This window comes from Scyliorhinus torazame, chromosome 16, assembly GCF_047496885.1.
Source record: "Scyliorhinus torazame isolate Kashiwa2021f chromosome 16, sScyTor2.1, whole genome shotgun sequence".
NCBI classification, from domain to species: domain Eukaryota; kingdom Metazoa; phylum Chordata; class Chondrichthyes; order Carcharhiniformes; family Scyliorhinidae; genus Scyliorhinus; species Scyliorhinus torazame.
In genome coordinates, this window is record NC_092722.1 from 148,300,846 (window position 1) to 148,325,517 (window position 24,672).

The window sequence follows — 24,672 nt, forward strand, 5'->3', positions numbered from 1 at the left end:
TGAGAGCATCGAGGGAGAACTAAGGAATAGGGCCAGTATGGCTCTGAGGCAGAGCAGACAGGGAGAAGTTGCTGAACACAGCAGGTCTGGTGGCCTGAAGTGCATATGTTTTAATGCAAGAAGTATTACGGGTAAGGCAGATGAACTTAGAGCTTGGATTGGTAGTTGGAACTATGATGTTGTTGCCATTACAGAGACCTGGTTGAGGGAAGGGCAGGATTGGCAGCTAAACGTTCCAGGATTTAGATGTTTCAGGCGGGATAGAGGGGGATGCAAAAGGGGTGGCGGAGTTGCGCTACTGGTTAGGAAGAATATCACAGCTGTACTACGGGAAGACACCTCAGAGGGCAGTGAGGCTATATGGGTAGAGATCAGGAATAAGAAAGGGTGCAGTCACTATGTTGGGGGTTTACTACAGGCCTCCCAACAGCCAGTGGGAGATAGAGCAGACAGGTAGACAGATTTTGGAAAAGAGTAAAAACAACAGGGTTGTTATGATGGGAGACTTCAACTTCCCCAAAATTGACTGGGACTCACTTAGTGCCAGGGGCCTAGACGGGGCAGAGTTTATAAGGAGCATCCAGGAGGGCTTCTTAAAACAATATGTAAACAGTCCAACTAGGGAAGGGTCTGTACTGGACCTGGTATTGGGGAATGAGGCCGGCCAGGTGGTAGAAGTTTCAGTAGGGGAGCATTTAGGGAACAGTGACCACAATTCAGTAAGTTTTAAAGTGCTGGTGGACAAGGATAAGAGTGGTCCTAGGGTGAATGTGCTAAATTGGGGGAAGGCTAATTATAACAATATTAGGCAGGAAGTGAAGAACCTAGATTGGGGGCGGATGTTTGAGGGTAAATCAACATCTGACATGTGGGAGGCTTTCAAGTGTCAGTTGAAAGGAATTCAGGGCTGGCATATTCCTGTAAGGAAGAAGGATAAATACGTCAATTTTCGGGAATCTTGGATAACGAGAAATATTGTAGGCCTCGTCAAAAAGAAAAAGGAGGCATTTGTCAGGGCTAAAAGGCTGGGAACAGACGAAGCCTGTGTGGAATATAAGGAAAGTAGGAAGGAACTTAAGCAAGGAGTCAGGAGGGCTAGAAGGGGTCACGAAAAGCCATTGGCAAATAGGGTTAAGGAAAATCCCAAGGCTTTTTACACGTACATAAAAAGCAAGAGGGTAGCCAGGGAAAGGGTTGGCCCACTGAAGGATAGGCAAAGGAATTTATGAGTGGAGCCAGAGGAAATGGGCAAGGTACTAAATGAATACTTTGCATCAGTATTCACCAAAGAGAAGGAATTGGTAGATCTTGAGTCTGGAGAAGGGTGTGTAGATAGCCTGGGTCACATTGAGATCCAAAAAGACGAGGTGTTGGGCGTCTTGAAAAATATTAAGGTAGATAAGTCCCCAGGGCCTGATAGGATCTACCCCAGAATACTGAAGGAGGCTAGAGAGGAAATTGCTGAGGCCTTGACAGAAATCTTTGGATCCTCACTGTCTTCAGATGATGTCCCGGAGGACTGGAGAATAGCCAATGTTGTTCCTTTGTTTAAGAAGGGAGCAATGATAATCCAGGGAACTACAGGCCGGTGAGCCTTACTTCAGTGGTAGGGAAATTACTGGAGAGAATTCTTTGAGACAGGATCTACTCCCATTTGGAAGCAAATGGACGTATTAGTGAAAGGCAGCATGGTTTTGTGAAGGGGAGGTTGTGTCTCACTAACTTGATAGAGTTTTTCAAAGAGGTCACAAAGATGATTGATGCAGGTAGGGCAGTGAATGTTGTCTATATGGACTTCAGTAAGGCCTTTGACAAGGTCCCTCATGGTAGACTTGTACAAAAGGTGAAGTCACACGGGATCAGGGGTGAGCTGGCAAGGTGGATACAGAACTGGCCAGGTCATAGAAGGCAGAGAGTAGCAATAGAAGGATGCTTTTCTAATTGGAGGGCTGTGACTAGTGGTGTTCCGCAGGGATCAGTGCTGGGACCTTTGCTGTTTGTAGTACATATAAATGATTTGGTGGAAAATGTAACTGGTCTGATTAGTAAGTTTGTAGGCGACACAAAGGCTGGTGGAATTGCGGATAGCGATATCAGAGGATACAGCAGGATTTAGATTGTTTGGAGACTTGGGCGGAGAGATGGCAGATGGAGTTTAATCCGGACAAATGTGAGGTAATGCATTTTGGAAGGTCTAATGCAGGTAGGGAATATACATTGAATGGTAGAACCCTCAAGAGTATTGAAAGTCAGAAAGATCTAGGCGTACAGGTCCACAGGTCACTGAAAGGGGCAACACAGGTGGAGAAGATAGTCAAGAAGGCATACGGCATGCTTGCCTTCATTGGCCGGGGTATTGAGTATAAGAATTGGCAAGTCATGTTGCAGCTGTATCGAACCTTAGTTAGGCCACACTTGGAGTATAGTGTTCAATTCTGGTCACCACACTACCAGAAGGATGTGGAGGCTTTAGCGAGGGTGCAGAAGAGATTTACCAGAATGTTGCCTGGTACGGAGGACATTAGCTATGAGGAGCGGTTGAGTAAACTCGGTTTGTTCTCACTGGAACGATGGAGGTTGAGGGGCGACCTGATAGAGGTCTACAAAATTATGAGGGGCATAGACAGAGTGGATAGTCAGAGGCTTTTCCCCAGGGTCGAGGGATCAATTACTAAGGGGCATAGGTTTAAGGTGCGAGCACAAGGTTTAGAGTAGATGTACGAGGCAAGTTTTTTTACACAGAGGGTAGTGGTGCCTGGAACTCGCTGCCGGAGGAGGTGGTGGAAGCAGGGACGATAGTGACATTTAAGGGGCATATTGACAAATACATGAATAGGATGGGAATAGAGGGGTACGGACCCAGGAAGTGTAGAAGATTGTAGTTTAGTCGGGCAGCATGGTCGGCACGGGCTTGGAGGGCCAAAGGGCATGTTCCTGTGCTGTACTTTTCTTTGTTCTTTGTTCTTTGGTTGTCATTGATTGGAATGCAAATTCACCAGGCTGAAACCTCATTTTTAGGAATGCCTGGTGGCTACACCTGGCATGCCCCCCTCTTTATAAAACCTACAAACCAACACCACCAGGTGTCATGGTGGGATTTGAACCCATGTCCCCAGAGCATTAACCTGAGCCTCTGGATTATTAGTTGAGTAACCTTCCACTGTGCGACTGTCTCCCCAACAAAGTGTAAAGCTGAAAAATGTAAATGGGTTTTTCAATAAAGCTGCACATACGATATATTATTGTTTGCATTAAAATACATCAATACTTTTATCTTACTCAATGCACTGAAACTAATTCCTGTGTTAAATGTGCTTTCCTTAATTTATTTCTGCTTTGCAGGAAAACAGTTAATCATTAAATTCATTGATGCAGATTGCTGAAAAACAACATACTGTTTGATACTTCCATCAAAAACAACGTCATAGTAAACCACACATCATTACTTTGGCTGAGTCAGGTTTGAGCTTGGATTTTAAATTAACATTCATATTGTAGTTTAAACGCTTCAACAAACCATCTGAATTGATAATTTTAGCATAAAACTACCTTTTCCACGTGACTATATTGCTGCATTAATAGTTACTGCTAAATGTTTGTTCAAGGAGGACGCTAGATCAAGATAGTAGTCATTTCCTGAAATCATGCAGTTCCTCCCTCAGTACATCTGCCCAAATGCTGCTATTCTTGGACACACAAGCCGCAGTACACACTGAATACATTTACTGCCATAAACTACGATGCAGAGTTTACACATTTTTCAGGGGAAACGTTGCTGAAATTGAATTTGATTTGTATATTAAATCTTCCAAGTTTCTAAATCCTCTAACATTTTTATTGCTCTTTCGTAAACATAAAGACATTCCTTTAACTACTGAAGACAAAATGTGAATCACTATCCCCATGGATTTTGTTCAGTATTTAAATCAAGTGACTTAAAGTGTTTTAAACTTATTTCCAGAACTGAAGCACTGAGAGTTCATATCAAAGCTCAAACGTGAATGATCTCTCCGAGCCGGCATCACTTTAAGTGAACTCACAATTTGACATTCTTCTGTATTAGACTAAATTATCAGAGAGCAGTTGTGTGAAAACTGAAAGGTTTGGAAGTGTAATCTCTCAGAGCAGCGAGGGTTAATTATCTGTATTACCAGGACACAGCAAAACGAAAAACATTAACAGCATCTATCAGCTGGAATGTCATCTCCAAGCCAAGGAGAATTATCAGGAGGACAGGGAAATGTCACCCTGACAGGGAATAACGGGGAAAACATTTATTCAATCGCTCTGTCCAAAAACAATAAAGGGCACTTAAAGGCATCTACACTGAGGTATACAAAAAGAGCGTTGTGAATTCACTTCCTGGGTTAACCGTCACATGTTAACCTGACCAATGATGGGCTGGCGAATTAAACAGGTCCACATGAGAGCCACAGTTCATCGTTTGACAAGATGAGCTGAGCTCTGCTCTATTGCCAAATGTAGGGCTGCCTGAGTCAGCCTATATTTAATGATAGCACTTCAATCTGTGGGCCACTTGGCCGGGCCTGATATTTCAGTGTAGTACTGAAGAAGTGATGGAAAGTCTTGTGACACAGTGGACAGCATCCCTCCCTTTGAGCCAGATGCTGTGGATTTGAGTCCCACTGGACTGGGTTGCCAAGGAAGGTGTATTCATAACCTGCAGCCAAACAGGCTGATTATCAATCTGCAAATCTTCCAACATAAGCCAATAGCAAAAGCGGGAGAGATTTCTGGTCAGCCATGCAATGCAAAGAACATTGAGCCTCATCCATCACTATCCATAGCTCCGGACTACAACATACATAAAAAGTACATGTTACCACAGCAACTCAGACTCCCTGAGTAAACCAAGTGCACGACCAATCATTCTGCCTTTAAGGTTAAAGGTTAAACAGAAACCTTCAATGTCCTCACAGGTGAAAATAAAAGGCCCAGGACAATTCATTCTCCAAGGTTATGGTTAACATTTATCCTTAACCAGATATCAAAACAGATTTATTTATTTAATTGCTATGCTCAAATTGGCTGCCCTTTTTTCTTATGTTACATCAGTCACTGCACTTCTCAAGAATGCCATTATTAAAAAATAAATGTAAAGTGCCCAATTCATTTCCTTTCCAATTAAGGGGAAATTTAGCATGGCTAATCCACCTATCCTGCACATCTTTGGGTTGTGGGGGTGAGACCCATGCAGACATGAGGAAAACGTGTAAACTCTACATGGACAGTAACCCCAGGGCCAGGATCGAACCCGGGTCCTTGCTGCCATGAAGCAGCAGTGCTACCCACTACCCCACTGTTCCGCCCACAAGAATGCCATTGGTTGAAAAGCTCTGTGGAATATCCTGAAGGTGTGAAAGGCATTACATAATTGTAACTACTTTCTGTCATGTGTTATTCATTGTTTCTTCTTCCACTTATGCTTAGTACTATCGATCATCCCTTTTTCTCTTCCATCTCATTTGCGCTCCTCCAAAATCTGTTCTTGCACCCCTCATCTCTGAAACATACTACTATTTCCTCATGGACATCCCCAACTTTGTTTCATCCACTTCCTTCAAATCTCTTGAATAAACTATCAAACAGAAACAGATGTCAGCCACAGGTTGTTGTATCTTTCCCAGTCAATGTCCAATGCTCTTCACAAGAGTTGAAGGGAACATGGGAAACGTTACGATGTGAATCCGGTCCATTGTGGGTAGGATCACTTTTTAGCAAATCGGCATTTAAAGCAAGACAGCTAGTCTCACTTTAATGTGCAGATTTCTGAATTAACAGAGGCTTGGGATCAATTTCCCTCACCTGAGAGCCCTCGGGCTCCCATACTGCATTGGGGTTTGAGGAGGGATAGGGGGTTGCTTCAGGGGCTTTGGCAATCGGGACACCATTTGAAAATGGCATCTCGATATCTCACTACACTGAGGAGTTCGGGTGAGCGGAGCTCCTCAGTGTACAAACGGGGCTATGTGCAGCCTCGGCTGTGCATTCCCGGTTGAGACCCCTTATCAAAAGCGAGTCACGTTTTATACCCTTCTGTTTCTGGGTGCTGCGAGCACCAGGAAACACGCAGCTAAACGCGCTCACTATGGGACTTTGTTCCCATTTAGTTAAATCGTGCCCTATGTGTTTTCTGGGAATATTTGATTTGTAACATTTGTGTGATATGTTTTTTTAAATGTATTTAGTGGCAGCATGTGAACAAAGTAAAGTAGAGTGAGCCATGAGGATATTATTGCAGTGCAATATAATGCTAGTGAAATATTTGCATTCATAACTCTGGTTAAATCTTCATTCCACTGATCCATTTGTTTTTGTGTCTATGCCAATACACCTGGCACGGAATTGTTGCCATGGCTTGGGGTGTTGCATTCCCCTGAATGCTGACATTTTACATTTTTCCTTTGATTGCACAATAACTGACTTAACTGCCTGAGTGCTACTGTTGGGAAAGGAACTCAAAACCACCTTCACAAAAAGCAGAAGTGTTTCCCAGAGAGCTCGCGGCTTCCGAACACTAAAATGCAATGGTCACTGTCATCTAACCCCTAGATGTGTGTGATATATTATTACTAATTTAGTCCTTGTTCTTCGAATCGAAATGGAACTTATTGCTGCAAAAAATCATGCAGCTTCTTGAGAAACTTAAATCATTCCTATTCTAAGATGAGATGCTGCAGTCAATTTGTAAATGGAAAAGTTGGGTCACGACAAAAGCTTTTGAAAAACAAATGAGACAACTGACCCTAATTCCAACACCCATCTAATCTGTCAATTTGTGTCATGTTTAAATATCGGCGGTTGGTAACATAATTGGGTGTTTTGGATTGGAAAGCCCTGACAGAATGAGCGAAATTAGTGAACATATTTGCCTTTGAGGTTACATTATTCAAAAATAGGAGATAAATAATGAGAGTTAGTCTTCCATGTCATGTGATGCAGCACGAAACAGATTAATTTTTGATGGAAGTTGCTTTGATATGGTAAGTTTGTCCCATCAGTACTGCAGTAATATAGAACAGAAACATCTCTGGTGCCCTCCACAATCAGCAACAATGAAATAATGAGTGCTGTAATCGGTTTCAGAATTCCTGGAAAATGACAGACACGAGCGGGATTCTCCCTTCTGGGGGATTAAGTCCCCATGCGCCGGCGGGAGAACCGGTGCCAACTACTCCGGCATCAACAGCCCCTGAAAGTGCGGAATTATCCGTGGGGATTCTCTTCTCCGTGCCCGCCATGGTGAGGATTCGCCGACCCGGCGGGGGGTCGCCCAGATTTGTCTCCTGTTTGGCCAATGGTTTTAATGATGACATAAGAACAGGATTTGTCTCGGCTGTGAAGCTACCTATAATTTAATTTTCCCTGCTTGCATTTCTCACCATGTGGAAAACGGACACATAAAAAGAAGGGACTGCAGGACAACTAGTGGTTGCCAAATCAAATCCCAACAAAGAGCTGTATTTTTTGCCCCATTGGGTTAAGACAAGTTGGTGTGAAAGTTCATGCTGCTTGCTTTTGTGCCAGTTTGCTGATTCAATCCCACCCCAGGTCATTTCCCCAGAGATGGGATGGGAGGCAGCAGGGCTATCCTCCCTTAGGTGGCGGGTAGCCAATTAACCTGATTCATAGGCCACTTCAGGCCCACTGAGAGACTACAATTTTCTTGTCAGTTTCCAGGCCTGGAGGAGCTCGGGACTACCGTCAGCTGCCTGGGGGCAGCCTCCCAGTGGCAGACTGATGTTGAGGGTAAGCTGGTGCGCCAATGTTCCAGGCAGGTTGGGAGGTCACACCTGCCTGCTTAGCCACAGCTGCAGCCACCAGCCATCCTGTAGAGGGGTTACTCCCCACAATGGAGGCCCAGTTCCTCAGTCTATTTTTTATTTGAAATGTTAAAAGATGGACACGCACTCTCTCCCTCTCTTGCTTGAAAAGATTGCCTGCTGCTTCTTCAGTGCTGAGGGGACTCCGATTGTAACCCAACTTTGAGAGCCTTCTTGCCATCTTAATTGGACAAATGGCTGCACTGGAAGCACTAATTGGCCAATTCGGGGGAAATCAATGCAAGGTGACTTTTTCCCTACACAGTCAGGGGGATTCTGACCTTATTTGATCCTAACTTCAGGATCCCAAAGCTCAAGGAAAATCCTTACTGTAATTTCAATGTTGTCGAAAGAGCATGAGAGGCAAGACAATGGCATGAAAGGTAATTCTTGCAGTCTTTTCATTGTAGCCTAGAACTGTACGACTTAATAAAAACAGGACTAATTATGCTGAATGAACAAGAATTTTAGGTATTCTTAATAAGTTGAAGAGTAGATGAACGAGTAAAAGGTAGAGCCTACTGGTATTATTTAGGGCCAGAAGCTGGTTTACTCAATGTTTATGAGGTGCATAACTTTGCCATTTGGATGATTGTGATCCAATAGAGTAATTAACAACGAAAAATACAAGCTTGCACATTGCTGTCACTGCACGAGACAGGGACTAGACAGGGTGACTGAATATTTCTTTGGCAATAACGCTTGTTTTGTTTGCTCACAGTTTAGCAGTTACAGTCTGTGTAATAAATGTGGTCTTCAATCTCCAAACCACTGGGGAAGTCAAGAAAAAAATAGAAGTTGTAATCCTCTTAATCACCTATGACCACAATAAGGCGCGGTAATGGTATGTTAGTGCGTTCCACACACATGGGTTATGTACAGTCGCAATAGTAAACTACCCATTCCCTGATCCGATGTGAAATCTGGCTGAGGAAATTTCTGAATCTCCTCAATCTCAATTGTTTTAAGGAGGGGCAAATGGGATGGAAAGGTTTACAATCCTAGATCTCCAAAAATTAAAATTCCAATGAGAAAATGGAGGCGTTGAATTTTATAGAATTTACAGTGCAGAAGGAGGCCATTTGGCCCATCGAGTCAGCACGGACCTTGGAAAGAGCATCCCACTTAAGCCCACACCTCCACCCTATCCCCGTCAACCAGTAACCCCACCTAACCTAAGGGCAATTTAGCATGGCAAATCCACCTAACCTGCACATCTTTGGACTGTGGGAGGAAACCGGAGCACCCGGAGGAAACCCACGCAGACACGGGGAGGACGTGCAGACTCACAAACAGTGACCCAAGCCGGGAATCGAACCTAGGACCCTGGAGCTGTGAAGCAACTGTGCTAACCACTGAGCTACCATGCTGCTAAAAGAAATAATTACTTTACTTGAAGAGTGCCAATACTTACATATTTTAGATTAAATTTTGTTTCCCTCAGTCACAACCATTGCTTTAAGTTTTAAAAGATCAAATAAAATTCAAATTTTAGTTCATTAAACCTATTTCAAAGAAAATTTGAAATAAACATTAGATTTTGAAATCGCATTCTTCTGAGAATAACAACAAAGAACAAAGAAATGTACAGCACAGGAACAGGCCCTTCGGCCCTCCAAGCCCGCGCCGACCATACTGCCCGACTAAACTACAATCTTCTACACTTCCTGGGTCCGTATCCTTCTATTCCCATCCTATTCATATATTTGTCAAGATGCCCCTTAAATGTCCCTATCGTCCCTGCTTCCACTACCTCCTCCGGTAGCGAGTTCCAGGCACCCACTACCCTCTGCGTAAAAAACTTGCCTCGTACATCTACTCTAAACCTTGCCCCTCTCACCTTAAACCTATGCCCCCTAGTAATTGACCCCTCTACCCTGGGGAAAAGCCTCTGACTATCCACTCTGTCTATGCCCCTCATAATTTTGTAGACCTCTATCAGGTCGCCCCTCAACCTCCTTCGTTCCAGAGAGAACAAACCGAGTTTATTCAATCGCTCCTCATAGCTTATGCCCTCCATACCAGGCAACATTCTGGTAAATCTCTTCTGCACCCTCTCTAAAGCCTCCACATCCTTCTGGTAGTGTGGCGACCAGAATTGAACACTATACTCCAAGTGTGGCCTAACTAAGGTTCTATACAGCTGCAACATGACTTGCCAATTCTTATACTCAATGCCCCGTCCAATGAAGGCAAGCATGCCGTATGCCTTCTTGACTACCTTCTCCACCTGTGTTGCCCCTTTCAATGACCTGTGGACCTGTACTCCTAGATCTCTTTGACTTTCAATACTCTTGAGGGTTCTACCATTCACTGTATATTCCCTACCTGCATTAGCCCTTCCAAAATGCATTACCTCACATTTGTCCGGATTAAACTCCATCTGCCATCTCTCCGTCCAAGTCTCCAGACAATCTAAATCCTGCTGTATCCTCAGACAGTCCTCATCGCTATCCGCAATTCCACCAACCTTTGTTGGGCGGAATGTAGGGCGGGATTCTCTCCGCCCGGGGCCAGGCCGGAGAATCTCCGCGACCGGGCCATGCCGCCCCAACGCCGGCACACGATTCTCTGCAGAGCGGAGAATCGGCGCCATTGGTGCCGGCGTGTTTGCCACGGTGCCAGTCGCGAGCCGTTCTACGGGGCCGGTCCGCCGATTCTGAGCCGGGGTGGGCCGAGTGGCCGCAGTTAAAACGCTGAGTCTCGCCAGCGACCACACCTGCTCGCAGCTGGTGGGAACTCTGCGTGCAAGGGTCAGGTGGCGGCCTGTGGGGGGGGGGGGGGGGAGGGGGGATCCGATCCCGGGGGAGCCTCCGAGGCAGCCTGGCCCGTGATCGGGGCCCACCGATTGGCAGGCCGGCCTCTCTATCCCCTGGCCTCTTTTACTACCCGCCGACCCCTGCACCATGTTGCTACGGGGCCAGCGCGTTGAAGGAGGCCACCGTGCCGCATGCACAGTTCCCGCGGGGCCCAGTTCATGCCGGGATCGGCAGCTGGAGTGTCGCGAACTGCTCCAGTGCCGTGCTGGCTGCCTGTAGGGGCCAGAATTACTCCTGGCAGCGGCCCTTTCACGCCATCGTAAAACACGACGGTGTTTACGACGTCGTGGACACTCTGCTGCGGGAGAGGGCTCTGAATTTAGATCTATTATGCAGCAGAAAGCAGCCAGTCGATCCCTAGTAAACCTTTAAATTAAGTGTGCTTTCAATAGATCCAATTTTTGAGCTCAAACAGTTTCAACTACTGCAAAGATATACAGACGTAACTTTGTCATTAGCATTCTTCTGCATTCAAATTTTATTTAAAAAGGCTATGAGTAAATTCACTGCATAATATGCAAATAACAAAGTGCCGCAACAATGAAGTATTCAAACTTAAACAAGTTCAAAATGACCCGAATGTTTGCAAGGCCTGGATTGCAGCTGAAAATGGTAGAAAGGGACTTGAATGGTAACGTGAGGCCTGAGAGGTGAGCAAAATTAGGCATAACTTGGAAGCGCAAGGTTCTTGGCCAGTGATCTATCCATATCATTGAAACATCTGGGTCACGGCCTGGAAGACTCGGGAAATGATTCCTGATGTTTTTCCCTCTTAGCAAAGGAACAATGACCTGGAGAGCTGCACTCTTGTTGGGTCAAGTGGGATGGAAGGGAAATCAGTGACTGCCACAGAGGCAAACACTTCCACAAATCTACAATGAATATTGAACATGCTGGTACAGATATCCAAAATTCTAATGATCCCGCTCTGACCTCAGGTACGTTACTGAGGCCAGAAGCAGAGATCGACAACAGTGCCAGAGCAGAGGATCCGAGGCTTTGAAGGCCCATTTCTCTCACGATCTGATGACCCATGATTCCCAAAGCCAGAGATTCACATAATCACAGTGTACAGCAGCCATGTTGCTCCTGAGAATTTACATCATTAAGGTAGATTCAACATTTCTTTGTTATTCCAATTAGGTACAGGGGGCGGGATTCTCTAATCCCACGGCAGAGTGTCCGCGCTGTGGTAAACGCCGTTGCATTTTACGACGGCGTGAACGGGCTGACCCCACGACTAATTCTGGCCCCTACAGGGGGCCAGCAAGGCACTGGAGCGGTTAATGCCGCTCCAGCTGCTGATCCCGGCGCGAACTGGGTGCCGAGGGATCCGCGCATTGCAGTGGCACCACGCGTGCATGCGGTGGCTTCCTTCAACCCGCCGGCCCCGACGCAACATGGTGCAGGACTACGGGGTCGGCACGTAGGAAAGGAGGCCACCAGCCAGAGAGGCTGGCCCGCCGATCGGTGGGCCCCGATCGCGGGCCAGGCCACATCGGAGGCCCCCCCCCGCCGGGGTCGGGCCCCCCTTCCCTCCCCACAGGCTGCCCCACTACCCTTCCAAGCCGAGGTCCCGCCGGCTGAGAGCAGGTGTCGACAGGACTAGGCGTTTTCATGAAGGCCGCTCGGCCCATCCTGGGCCAAGAATCGGCGGGCCGGTCGCGTAGAGCGGCCCGCGACCGGCGCCGCACCAATCACACCGGCGCCAATGGTGCCGATTCGCTGCTCTGCGGAGAATCGCGTGCCGGCGTCAGGGCGGCGTGGCACAATTCGCGCCGGTCACGGGGATTCTCCGGCCCGGCCCCGGGCTGTGAGAATCCCGCCCAGGATACCGTGTTGCTAGATTCAGGCACTGGTGAATCTACAATATTATACCAGTACCTGCATGGTACCCTCTTTTCATGCACATTAGATACCTTTTCTTGCCTAGAATACTGTATTTGTGGGATAAACAAAAGCTCATTTTGAAAAATTAATTCTCACAGTTTGTTGAGAAAGCTGAAATTAAACATCAGCAAGCGAAAAGATACAGTTCTCTGAGTTCTGTTATCAACAATGCAATTAATGTCTGCTCACCCACACCCACTCCCTCAGAGCCTGTTACCGCATGCTTCCAAAGAGGAATGAACAAGTCAACACCTCGCTCAACTGCCAATATGCTGTGTAGGAGTAAGATACAATCGTCCCCTTTGTTTTTACATAAAGTGTTCTTTTATATATGAAAATATTTGGCATCAATACAAACTAAAATGTCTTTAAAAGAATCGTTCTTCTGAAAGTTAGTTTTTGACATTGCATTTTCTTACATTTTGGATTCATCATCTGGGTACCATAATACCATAGAATCCATACAGTGCAGACAGAGGCCATTCGGCCTATCGGGTCTATACCGACCCCTGGAAAGTGCACCCTACCTAAGCCCACATCTTCACCCTATCCCTGTAACCCCACCTAACCTTTTTTTGGACACTAGGGGCAATTTAGCATAGCCTATCCACCTAACCTGCACATCTTTGGACTGTGGGAAGAAACCGGAGGAAACCCACGCACACACGGGGAGAACATGCAGACTCCGCACAGACAATGACCCAAGCCGGGAGCTGAACCAAGGATCCTGGAGCTGCGAAGCAACTGTGCTAACCACTATGCTACCGAGCCTGCCCACGTTGAATATTGTTACATCTGTTTCTCATCAATGGATAATATTATAAATTCTGCACCAAAGTGCATTATTTAGAATAGGTGCACTTATTCTTATGAGGAAAGAAATTATTATATTTACCAATTTGCTATTCAGCCTTTTTAAAAGTCTCTCCTTTTGTGGGCACTGTTGGCAAGGCCCTAATTGCCCTCGAGAGCGTGGTGGTGAGTCACCTTCTTGAACCACCGAAGTCCATGTGGTGTACATACAACAACAGTGCTGTGGGGGGAGGAGTTCCAGAATTCCGATCCCGTGACAAGTGCAGGAATGGAGATACAGTTCCAAGTCAGGATGGTGGGCGGGATTTACCCACCATCCCACAGTGTGATTTGGTGTCGGCTGCCACGATTTTGACATCGGAATCTATTCTCCGCCCAATTGACTTTCCCGATTTTGGCATCGGCCAACAAGAGAATCCCGCCCCACAAGTTTGCCAGAACAAAAATAGGTATGCTGAATGAGTCTGCTTGTCACCAACTCTGGGCGTATAGACCCAAATAGTTTGTTCGAACAAAAGTAGAACCTTCTCAGACAGTATGGAGGAAGAAAGAACAACAAGAATGCAGGGCATCGATTAAAGTTCAGAGAGGTCATCAGGTCACGTTGTATCTGTGGAGAGAAACAGAGCTGAAGTTTCAGGTCAATTTTAACCATTCATCGACCTGAAACATTAAATCTGTTTCTCTCTCCATAGGTGCTGTCTGACCTGTTGAGTATTTCCAGCATTTTGTTGCAGCTACTTGTAGGCTACATGTCTGGAACACAGCAGGACTGCCTCAGGGGTGGCTGAAGCAAAGAATTAGTGTTGAAGAAATGTAGGCCCTGAAACTGGACAGGACCCGAAATCAAGCTTGGTGATCACAATGCAGGATTACCTTGTTCCCTTTGCTTCTGATCCGGAGGGTGAGGGGAATAAATATTTTTAAAAAGAGGAGGAAGGAGATGGCCAGAAACCCAGTTAGAAGGCTGAGAACAAGTCCGGGAGCAAGGTGAATTGATAATGTCTTCAAGTGCAACAGCCAGTGGAGAAAGGCTCTGTCCCCCTAAATTCCTTGTAATCTTGTGATGGTGGCTGAGTAGTTTATTGTTGTAAATTGGGAATTGTATTTAGGTGATGAACAGAAACTTTTCAATTGACAGGCAACATAAGCCCATCGGTGGTGATAGGTTCAGCATCTGTAGTAATCTGGAACCATTTTGCACGGTTTGTAAAAAAAAAGTGTATTCTAAGGTCAACCTAGATTTTAATAGTTTCTTTCCAGTGAGCCTGATCTCTTGACTCATGATTTCCAGACATTTTGATGCATTTTCCAATCTCTGCAAAGGTCCACTATGAACTAAATCAAAGAAAGGATGGTTGCCCTTTAGATGGGATTTGCCACTTTGATTAATATCTGCTCCAATGCTGATATTTTAAAAAATAAATTTAGAGTACCCAATTCTTTTTTTTTCCAATTAAGTGGCAACTTAGCATGGCCAATTCACCTATCCTGCACAACATTGTGGGTTTGGTGGAGTGAGACCACGAGAAGAATATGCAAACTCCACACAAACAGTGATCCAAGGCTGGGATCGAACCCGGGTCCTCAGCGCCAAGAGGCAGCTGTGCTGACATTTTTAATAGTTGGTTCTTCTCTATCATCATATCTCTTTCTGAAAACGTTATCACCCCATTCACTACCCACACAGAAAACAGAGCTTCCAAAAACCATGACAGAATTAAATTCAAAAGTTTTTTCCTCTCAATATGATCCCTCAGGGAAATAAAATTTGATCCCTGTTTTCCAAGGCACTGTATGCATGTTGGTCGATGCATTCACCAAAATGGCTTCCAATGCGCTCATACCACAAATACGTATGTGGACCGCAGATGTCATTTTGCAGTAAATATGGCACTCTTCATGCCAAATAACTGGGCATTAATGAGCTGATCTGATGGCCTTTAAAACTTTGAGGGCACAAGGTATTTAACACTCAAACCCTCTCTCCCCCATTTAGCAGACACGAGGAGCAAGCCATCCATTCTTATCAGCAACTCCTCAATCTGGAACCTTTCTGTCAGTTACTTGGATTCAAACTGGGCAGTGCATGTGCCACCCAAGTCACTGGGAATGCATTCATTTGACCTGTGAATGTCATTAAGCAAACTTTAAACAGTTCCCAACAAATTATTACAAACCTGGTCAGGGGGGGGTGAACTGGCTCCCTGTCTTTATTGAACCCTCCTCTGTTAGTAGCAAAATGAATTAATCTAAAAGGTTCCCTTTCCTGTGGGTATCTTTCCCAAGCCCAACGGTTATGTTCTAAAAGCAACCAATTTAATCAGACTTTCTTGAGTTAAGATAGTTTGAGTTAATTTACTGCTAAATAAAGGCAAAGGGAGAAATTGAAAAACACATACAGATATATCCATACAGATCAGTGAGAATTGAGCTGAAAGCAAGTAAATATGAGTAAAAAGGTATGTGGAAAAGTCTTTGACTTGTGAGGAGTAGATGATGAAGCTTGTGGTCATTACGATTCAAAATTCCAGTAGGTAGACTTGGTAGATGGATAGTCAGTTTCAAAGTTCCAGTAGAGTTGGCTTCAGCAAGCGAATAGTTGGTTTTTTGATTCCTGTGTTCTGTGTTTTGGCAGAGAACCTCCCCAAGTCTCTTTTCAACTGTGATCCATTTGCTGGCTGGGGCTGACTTCGACAGTCAGAGAGAAATGGATGTACTTGCAAAAATGGTCATTTTGCAGGGGCACTGCTGGTTACTTCCAATACTGTATCACCCACCTTCAGTGTGTGAAACATTCAGATGCTTATTGTCACAGAGCACACACAGACAGACACTAGGGAAACTCTTTCAGCTGCATTTTGACCCATTCCTTGTATATTCCAAATGGAAAGCATAATCCATAATTCCTTCCAGGTATTAATCACAGGATCTCTTGAGATGCAATGGTAAGCAGTCTCTGGATGCTTTTAGAAGTACTTTGCCTGGAAACAGAGAGAGGTTCCATTGTCCTGTCTAGAATCTCCCTGCAGTCATCCAGCCAGTGGCTTGTGTGTACACTCTCTGCCATCTTTGTGTCCATTAAAAAAAATAAAACTCAGGTCTTCTTTAAAGTCCAATATTTTATGCGTAGTTCCATGTTTCTTTCCTCCATCAAGACAAAATTGATCATGAATACTAAATTCTTTAGTTATATTGGCAAATTAGTAAGCAACCAGCATCTCGGCTCAAACATTCCAACAATCATTTATTTAGAAACACTAATCCCGCTTTTATTATTACTTAGTCATTTGACCAAAAATAAGCTGTATCAGAGACTCCCGGGTGCGGCGATGACCAGCTAAGGCGCACGTTTCGGCAGCTCCCGGTGGAAAGGACTTTTGGGCTCTTAATAGGAGCCCCAACGGCAATTTTAACGGCTAAAAACACTGTGCGGTAAACCAGAAGGGAATCCCCCCTGGACACGGATGGAAAAAGGAGAGGAAAGTGGCCGGATTGCGGTGGATCCTCTAGAGCAGCGGCAAGGAAGGCAAGCACAAAGCAAGATGGCGTCGGAAGGAGGCAGTTTAATATGGGGCCCTGACCAACAAGAGTTCCTGCGGCGTTGCGTGGAAGAACTTAAAAAGGAGATGAAGGAGGAGCTGTTGGCCCCGATATTACAAGCGATTGAGGGGCTAAAGGAGGAGCAAAAGACCCAGGAGCAGGAGCTTCGGGTCGTGAAGGCAAAGGCTGCTGAGAATGAGGACGACATACAGGGCCTGGTGGTGAAGACAGAGATGCACGAGGCACAACACAAAAGGTGTGCGGAAAGGCTGGAGGTGCTGGAGAATAATGCGAGGAGGAAGAATTTAAGGATTCTTCGTCTTCCCGAAGGTGCAGAAGGGGCGGACATCGGGGAAAATGTGAGCACGATTCTGCACTCGTTAATGGGATCGGAGGACCCGACGGCCCGTTGGAGGTGGAGGGAGCTTATCGAGTTATGGCGCGAAGACCGAGGGCTGGAGAAATTCCTCGAGCCATAGTGGTGAGACTTCTCCGATATAAGGACAGAGAGCTGGTCCTCAGATGGGCAAAGAAAACTCAGAGCAGTAGGTGGGAGAACGCGGTGATCCGCGTATATCAAGATTGGAGTGCGGAGGTGGCGAGAAGGAGGGCAAGCTTTAATCGGGCCAAGGCAGTGCTGCACAAAAGGAAGGTTAAATTTGGAATGCTGCAGCCGGCAAGACTGTGGGTCACACATCAAGGGAAACATCACTACTTTGAAACGGCAGAAGAGGCGTGGACATTTATTGTCGAGGAGAAACTGGAATAAGCGGGCTAGAAAAAGAACATTTGGGACAAAGTGGTGGGGCGACTATGTGGGGTGAAGAGGGGTTGAAAAGGGGGAAAGAGATGATTTCCCAAGTTGTTAATCCTGCGACCCTGTAACTTTTCTCTCTTCCCCATGTCGTGGGGGAGGAGGGAGGGAGGATGAGGAGCTGGGGGCGCCGGCCATTGGGGGCGGGGCCAAATGGGAAGCGCGGCCTTTGTTCCCGCGCTATGGTAAGCATGGCGGGAACAAAGAAGCAGGAAGGAGGGGGCCTCGCACAGTGGGAGCCGAGGTCATGGGGGTAAGCCGAGGTCGGCCAGAGTTTGCTGACTTCTGGGAGCAACATGGGGGGTGCAATTACGCTAGTGAGGGATTTAGCGGGGGGGGGGGTTAACTGGGTTGCTGCTGCTGGGGAGAAGGGGGAGCTGGTATGGGGTGGGGTGGTCAGGGCGGGAGGGCGCCGTTGGGGGTGATACGGCTACGTGGGAACCGGGTGAGGAGCTGGATTGAAAAAGGAGATGGCTAGTCGACAAGTGGGGGGTAAAGAGCCCCCCAACCCGGCTGATCACGTGGAATGTGAGAGGGCTGAACGGGCCGATAAAGAGGGCACGGGTACTCGCACACCTAAAGAAACTTAAGGCAGATGTGGTTATGCTGCAGGAGGCGCATCTGAAACTGATAGACCAGGTCAGACTACGCAAAGGATGGGTGGGGCAGGTGTTTCATTCGGGGCTAGACGCAAAAAACAGGGGGGTGGCTATACTAGTGGGGAAGCGGGTAATGTTTGAGGCAAAGACCATAGTGGCGGATAGTGGGGGCAGATACGTGATGGTGAGTGGCAAATTGCAAGGGGAGGCGGTGGTCTTAGTGAACGTATATGCCCCGAACTGGGATGATGCCAACTTTATGAGGCGTATGTTAGGATGTTTCCCGGACCTAGAGGTGGGGAAGTTGGTAATGGGTGGAGATTTTAATACGGTGCTGGACCCAGGGCTGGATAGATCGAGGTCCAGGACCGGAAGGAGGCCGGCTGCAGCTAGGGTGTTTAAGGACTTTATGGAGCAGATGGGAGGAGTAGACCCCTGGAGATTTAGTAGACCTAGGAGTAAGAAGTTTTCGTTTTTCTCCTATGTCCACAAAGTTTATTCACGGATAGACTTTTTTGTTTTGGGAAGGGCACTGATCCCGAAGGTGACGGGGTCGGAGTACACGGCTATAGCTATTTCGGATCACGCTCCACATTGGGTGGACCTGGAGCTAGGGGAGGAAAAAGAACAGCGTCCACCCTGGAGAATGGACATGGGATTATTGGCAGATGAGGGGGTGTGTTTAAGGGTGATGGGGTGTATTGAAAGGTACTTGGAACTCAATGATAATGGGGAGGTCCAGGTGGAAGTGGTCTGGGAGGCGCTGAAGGCAGTGGTTAGAGGGGAGCTGATATCTATTAGGGCACATAAAGGAAAGCAGGAGGGTAGGGAAAGGGAGCGGTTGTTGAAAGAACTTCTGAGGGTGGACAGACAATATGCGGAGGCACCGGAGGAGGGACTGTACAGGGAAAGGCAAAGGCTACATGTAGAATTTGACTTGTTGACTACGGGTAATGCAGAGGCACAATGGAGGAAGGCACAGGGTGTACAGTACGAATATGGGGAGAAGGCGAGCAGGTTACTGGCCCACCAACTGAGGAAAAGGGGAGCAGCGAGGGAGATGGGGGGGTGAGAGATGAGGAGGGAGAGATGGAGTGGGGAGCGGAGAGAGTGAATGGAGTGTTCAAGGCATTTTATGAAAGATTATATGAAGCTCAGCCCCCGGATGGGAAGGAGAGAATGATGTGCTTTCTGGATCAGCTGGAATTACCTCAGGTGGAGGAGCAGGAGAGGGCGGGACTGGGAGCACAGATTGAGACGGAGAAGTAGTGAAAGGGATTGGGAGCATGCAGGCGGGGAAGGCCCCGGGACCAGACGGATTCCCAGTTGAATTCTAGAGGAAATATATGGACTTGCTGGCCCCGCTACTGATGAGAACCTTTAATGAGGCGAGGGAAAGGGGGCAGCTGCCCCCGACTATGTCAGAGGCAACGATATCGCTCCTCCTAAAGAAGGAAAAAGACCCGCTGCAATGCGGGTCCTATAGGCCTATTTCCCTCCTGAATGTGGACGCTAAGATTCTGGCCAAGGTAGTGGCAACGAGGATAGAGGATTGTGTCCCGGGGGTGGTTCATGAGGACCAAACTGGGTTTGTGAAGGGGAGACAGCTGAATACAAATATACGGAGGCTGCTAGGGGTAATGATGATGCCCCCACCAGAGGGGGAAGCGGAGATAGTGGTGGCGATGGATGCCAAGAAAGCATTTGATAGAGTGGAGTGGGATTATTTGTGGGAGGTGCTGAGGAGATTTGGCTTTGGAGATGGGTATATCAGATGGGTAAATATCATGGGGAAAAGTGAGTTGTTTGTGGTGCATCCAGGGGAGCAGAGCAGAGAAATAGAGGATTTACCGTTGAGGAAGGTAACAAGGGACTTTCGGTACTTGGGGATCCAGATAGCCAAGAATTGGGGTACATTACATAGGCTTAATTTAACGCGGTTGGTGGAACAGATGGAGGAGGACTTTAAGAGATGGGACATGGTGTCCCTGTCACTGGCAGGTAGGGTGCAGGCGGTTAAAATGGTGGTCCTCCCAAGATTCCTTTTTGTGTTTCAGTGCCTCTCGGTGGTGGTCACGAAGGCTTTTTTCAAAAGAATCGAGAAGAGTATTATGAGTTTTGTGTGAGCCGGGAAGACCCCGAGAGTGAGGAGGGGATTTTTGCAGCGCAGTAGGGACAGCGGGGGGCTGGCACTACCGAGCCTAAGTGAGTACTACTGGGCCGCCAATATTTCAATGGTGTGTAAGTGGATGGGAGAAGAGGAGGGAACGACGTGGAAGAGATTGGAGAGGGCGTCCTGCAGGGGGACTAGCCTACAAGCTATGGTGACGGCGCCGTTGCCGTTCTCACCGAAGAAATACACCACAAGCCCGGTGGTGGTGGCTACATTGAAAATTTGGGGGCAGTGGAACATAAGAACATAAGAACATAAGAACTAGGAGTAGGAGTAGGCCATCTGGTCCCTCGAGCCTGCTCCGCCATTCAATGAGATCATGGCTGATCTTTTGTGGACTCAGCTCCACTTTCCGGCCCGAACACCATAACCCTTAATCCCTTTATTCTTCAAAAAACTATCTATCTTTATCTTAAAAACATTTAATGAAGGAGCCTCTACTGCTTCACTGGGCAAGGAATTCCATAGATTCACAACCCTTTGGGTGAAGAAGTTCCTCCTAAACTCAGTCCTAAATCTACTTCCCCTTATTTTGAGGCTATGCCCCCTAGTTCTGCTTTCACCCACCAGTGGAAACAACCTGCCCGCATCTATCCTATCGATTCCCTTCATAATTTTATATGTTTCTATAAGATCCCCCCTCATCCTTCTAAATTCCAACGAGTACAGTCCCAGTCTACTCAACCTCTCCTCGTAATCCAACCCCTTCAGCTCTGGGATTAACCTAGTGAATCTCCTCTGCACACCCTCCAGTGCCAGTACGTCCTTTCTCAAGTAAGGAGACCAAAACTGAACACAATACTCCAGGTGTGGCCTCACTAACACCTTATACAATTGCACCATAACCTCCCTAGTCTTAAACTCCATCCCTCTAGCAATGAAGGACAAAATTCCATTTGCCTTCTTAATCACCTGTTGCACCTGAAAACCAACTTTCTGCGACTCATGCACGAGCACACCCAGGTCTCTCTGCACAGCAGCATGTTTTAATATTTTATCATTTAAATAATAATCCCTTTTGCCGTTATTCTTACCAAAATGGATAACCTCACATTTGTCAACATTGTATTCCATCTGCCAGACCCTAGCCCATTCACTTAGCCTGTCCAAATCCCTCTGCAGACTTCCAGTATCCTCTGCACTTTTTGCTTTACCACTTATCTTAGTGTCGTCTGCAAACTTGGACACATTGCCCTTGGTCCCCAACTCCAAATTATCTATGTAAATTGTGAACAGTTGTGGGCCCAACACTGATCCCTGAGGGACACCACTAGCTACTGATTGCCAACCAGAGAAACACCCATTAATCCCCACTCTTTGCTTTCTATTAATTAACCAATCCTCTATCCATGCTCCTACTTTCCCCTTAATGCCATGCATCTTTATCTTATGCAACAACCTTTTGTGTGGCACCTTGTCAAAGGCTTTCTGGAGATCCAGATATACCACATCCATTGGCTCCCCGTTATCTACCGCACTGTTAATGTCCTCAAAAAATTCCACTAAATTAGTTAGGCACGACCTGCCCTTTATGAACCCATGCTGCGTCTGTCCAATGGGACAATTTCCATCCAGATGCCTCGCTATTTCTTCCTTGATGATAGATTCCAGCATCTTCCCTACTACCGAAGTTAAGCTCACTGGCCTATAATTACCCACTTTCTGCCTACCTCCTTTTTTAAACAGTGGTGTCACGTTTGCTAATTTCCAATCCGCCGGGACCACCCCAGAGTCTAGTGAATTTTGGTAAATTATCACTAGTGCATTTGCAATTTCCCTAGCCATCTCTTTTAGCACTCTGGGATGCATTCCATCAGGGCCAGGAGACTTGTCTACCTTTAGCCCCATTAGCTTGCCCATCATTGTTCCCTCGTAGGTTCCATTACATACTGTTCGAGGAAACTATCGCAGATACATTCTATAAACTCCTCCTCAAGGCTGCCTTGACTGACCTGGTTAAACCAATCAACATGTAGATTAAAATCCCCCATGATAACTGCTGTACCATTTCTACATGCATCTGTTATTTCTTTGTTTATAGCCTGCCCCACCATAATGTTACTATTTGGTGGCCTATAGATTACTCCTATCAGTGACTTTTTCGCCTTACTATTCCTGATTTCCACCCAAATGGATTCAACCTTATCCTCCATAGCACCGATGTCATCCCTTACTGTTGCCCGGATGTCATCCTTAAATAACAGAGCTACACCACCTCCCTTACCATCCACTCTGTCCTTCCGAAAAGTTTGATACCCTTGGATATTTAACTCCCAGTCGTGACCATCCTTTAACCATGTTTCAGTAATGGCCACTAAATCATAGTCATTCACGATGATTTGCGCCATCAACTCATTTACCTTATTCCGAATACTACGAGCATTCAGGTAAAGTACACTTATGTTGGCTTTTTTACCTCTGTTCTTAATCTTAACACCTCGATCAGTAACCTCTCCTAAGTTATATTTCCTCTTAACCTTTCTCCTAATTTTCCTTGTCGTCGAACCCACATCTTCCTGTAACAACCTGCCGCATCGCTTACCATTAATGTTTTCACTTCCCGTTTTATTTCTTTTAGTATTCCTAGTCCTATTCACTGAGCTCCCCTCAGTCACTGTACCTTGTACTGTCGCCCTTTTTGATTTTTGACTATGGCTTCTCTGCCTTACACTTTCCCCCTTACTGCCTTTTATTTCTGTCCCTGTTTTACTACCTTCCAACTTCCTGCATCGGTTCCCATCCCCCTGCCACATTAGTTTAAACTCTCCCCAACAGCTCTAGCAAACACCCCCCCGAGGACATTGGTTCCAGTCCTGCCCAGGTGCAGACCGTCCGGTTTGTACTGGTCCCACCTCCCCCAGAATCGGTTCCAATGTCCCAGGAATTTGAATCCCTCCCTCTTGCACCATCTCTCGAGCCACGTATTCATCCTCTCTATCCTGACATTCCTACTCTGACTAGCTCGTGGCACTGGTAGCAATCCTGAGATTACTACCTTTGAGGTCCTACTTTTTAGTTTAACTCCTAGCTCCCTAAATTCAGCTTGTAGGACCTCGTCCCGTTTTTTACCTATATCGTTGGTGCCTACGTGCACCATGACAGCTGGCTGTTCACCCTCCCCCTCCAGAATGTCCTGCAGCCGCTCCGAGACATCCTTGACCCTTGCACCAGGGAGGCAACATACCATCCTGGAGTCTCGATTTCATCCGCAGAACCGCCTGTCTATTCCCCTTACAATTGAGTCCCCTATCACTATAGCCCTGCCATTCTTCTTCCTGCCCAGCTGCGCAGCAGAGCCAGCCACGGTGCCATGAACCTGGCTGCTGCCGCCTTCCCCTGGTGAGCCATCTCCCTCAACAGTATCCAAAGCGGTATATCTGTTTTGCAGGGAGATGACCGCAGAGGACACCTGCACTGCCTTCCTACTCTTGCTCTGTCTTTTGGTCGCCCATTTACTATCTCCCTCAGTACCTTTCACCTGCGGTGTGACCAACTCGCTAAACGTGCTATCCACGACGTCCTCAGCATCGCGGACGCTCCAATGTGAGTCCATCCGTAGCTCCAGAGCCGTCAAGCGGTCTAACAGGAGCTGCAACTGGACACATTTCTTGCACGTGAAGGAGCCAGGGACAGTGGACGTGTCCCTGAGCTCCCACATTGCACACGAGGAGCATGACACGGGTCTGAGATCTCCTGCCATGTCTTAAACCTTCGGTTAACTTGAACAATTTCAATTTCCCCCCCAAAAATTTAACTAAATAAATAAACAATGAAGAAAAAAATATATATATATATATATACCAATGAAAAGAAACAGAAAAACAGAAACACTACTTACCAGTCACTTACCAGGGATAAAAAACACCTCCTCCCCACCCAGCTTCGAATTCCCACCTCGATACAAATTCCCAAACTCACTCTTTGCTGTCTCACTCTGGCTGTCTTCTCTGTCTCACTGGGAGAACTCAGTGGAGATGGCATAGGGGAAAGACGGGAGCCTCGGTGCGGTCCCCGATAAGAAATAACCATAGGTTTGTTCCGGGGAGAATGGATGGGGGATTTGGAGCATGGCAAAGAGCAGGGGTAGCACAATTGAGAGATCTGTTCGTAGATGGGACGTTTGCGAGTCTGAGAGCGCTGACGGAAAAATATGGGTTGCCCTAAGGGAATGCATTTC

At 46.7% G+C, this 24,672-nt stretch overlaps 1 protein-coding gene and 1 long non-coding RNA gene across 7 annotated transcripts in view; one reads left to right on the forward strand and one right to left on the reverse strand.

The window, feature by feature from the left end:
• Nucleotides 1–24,672, reverse strand: part of ptprea (protein tyrosine phosphatase receptor type Ea) — a 452,659-nt gene that overhangs the window by 300,122 nt on the left and 127,865 nt on the right. The window lies entirely within an intron of this gene.
• Nucleotides 1–24,672, forward strand: part of LOC140393128 (uncharacterized) — a 190,072-nt gene that overhangs the window by 39,331 nt on the left and 126,069 nt on the right. The window lies entirely within an intron of this gene.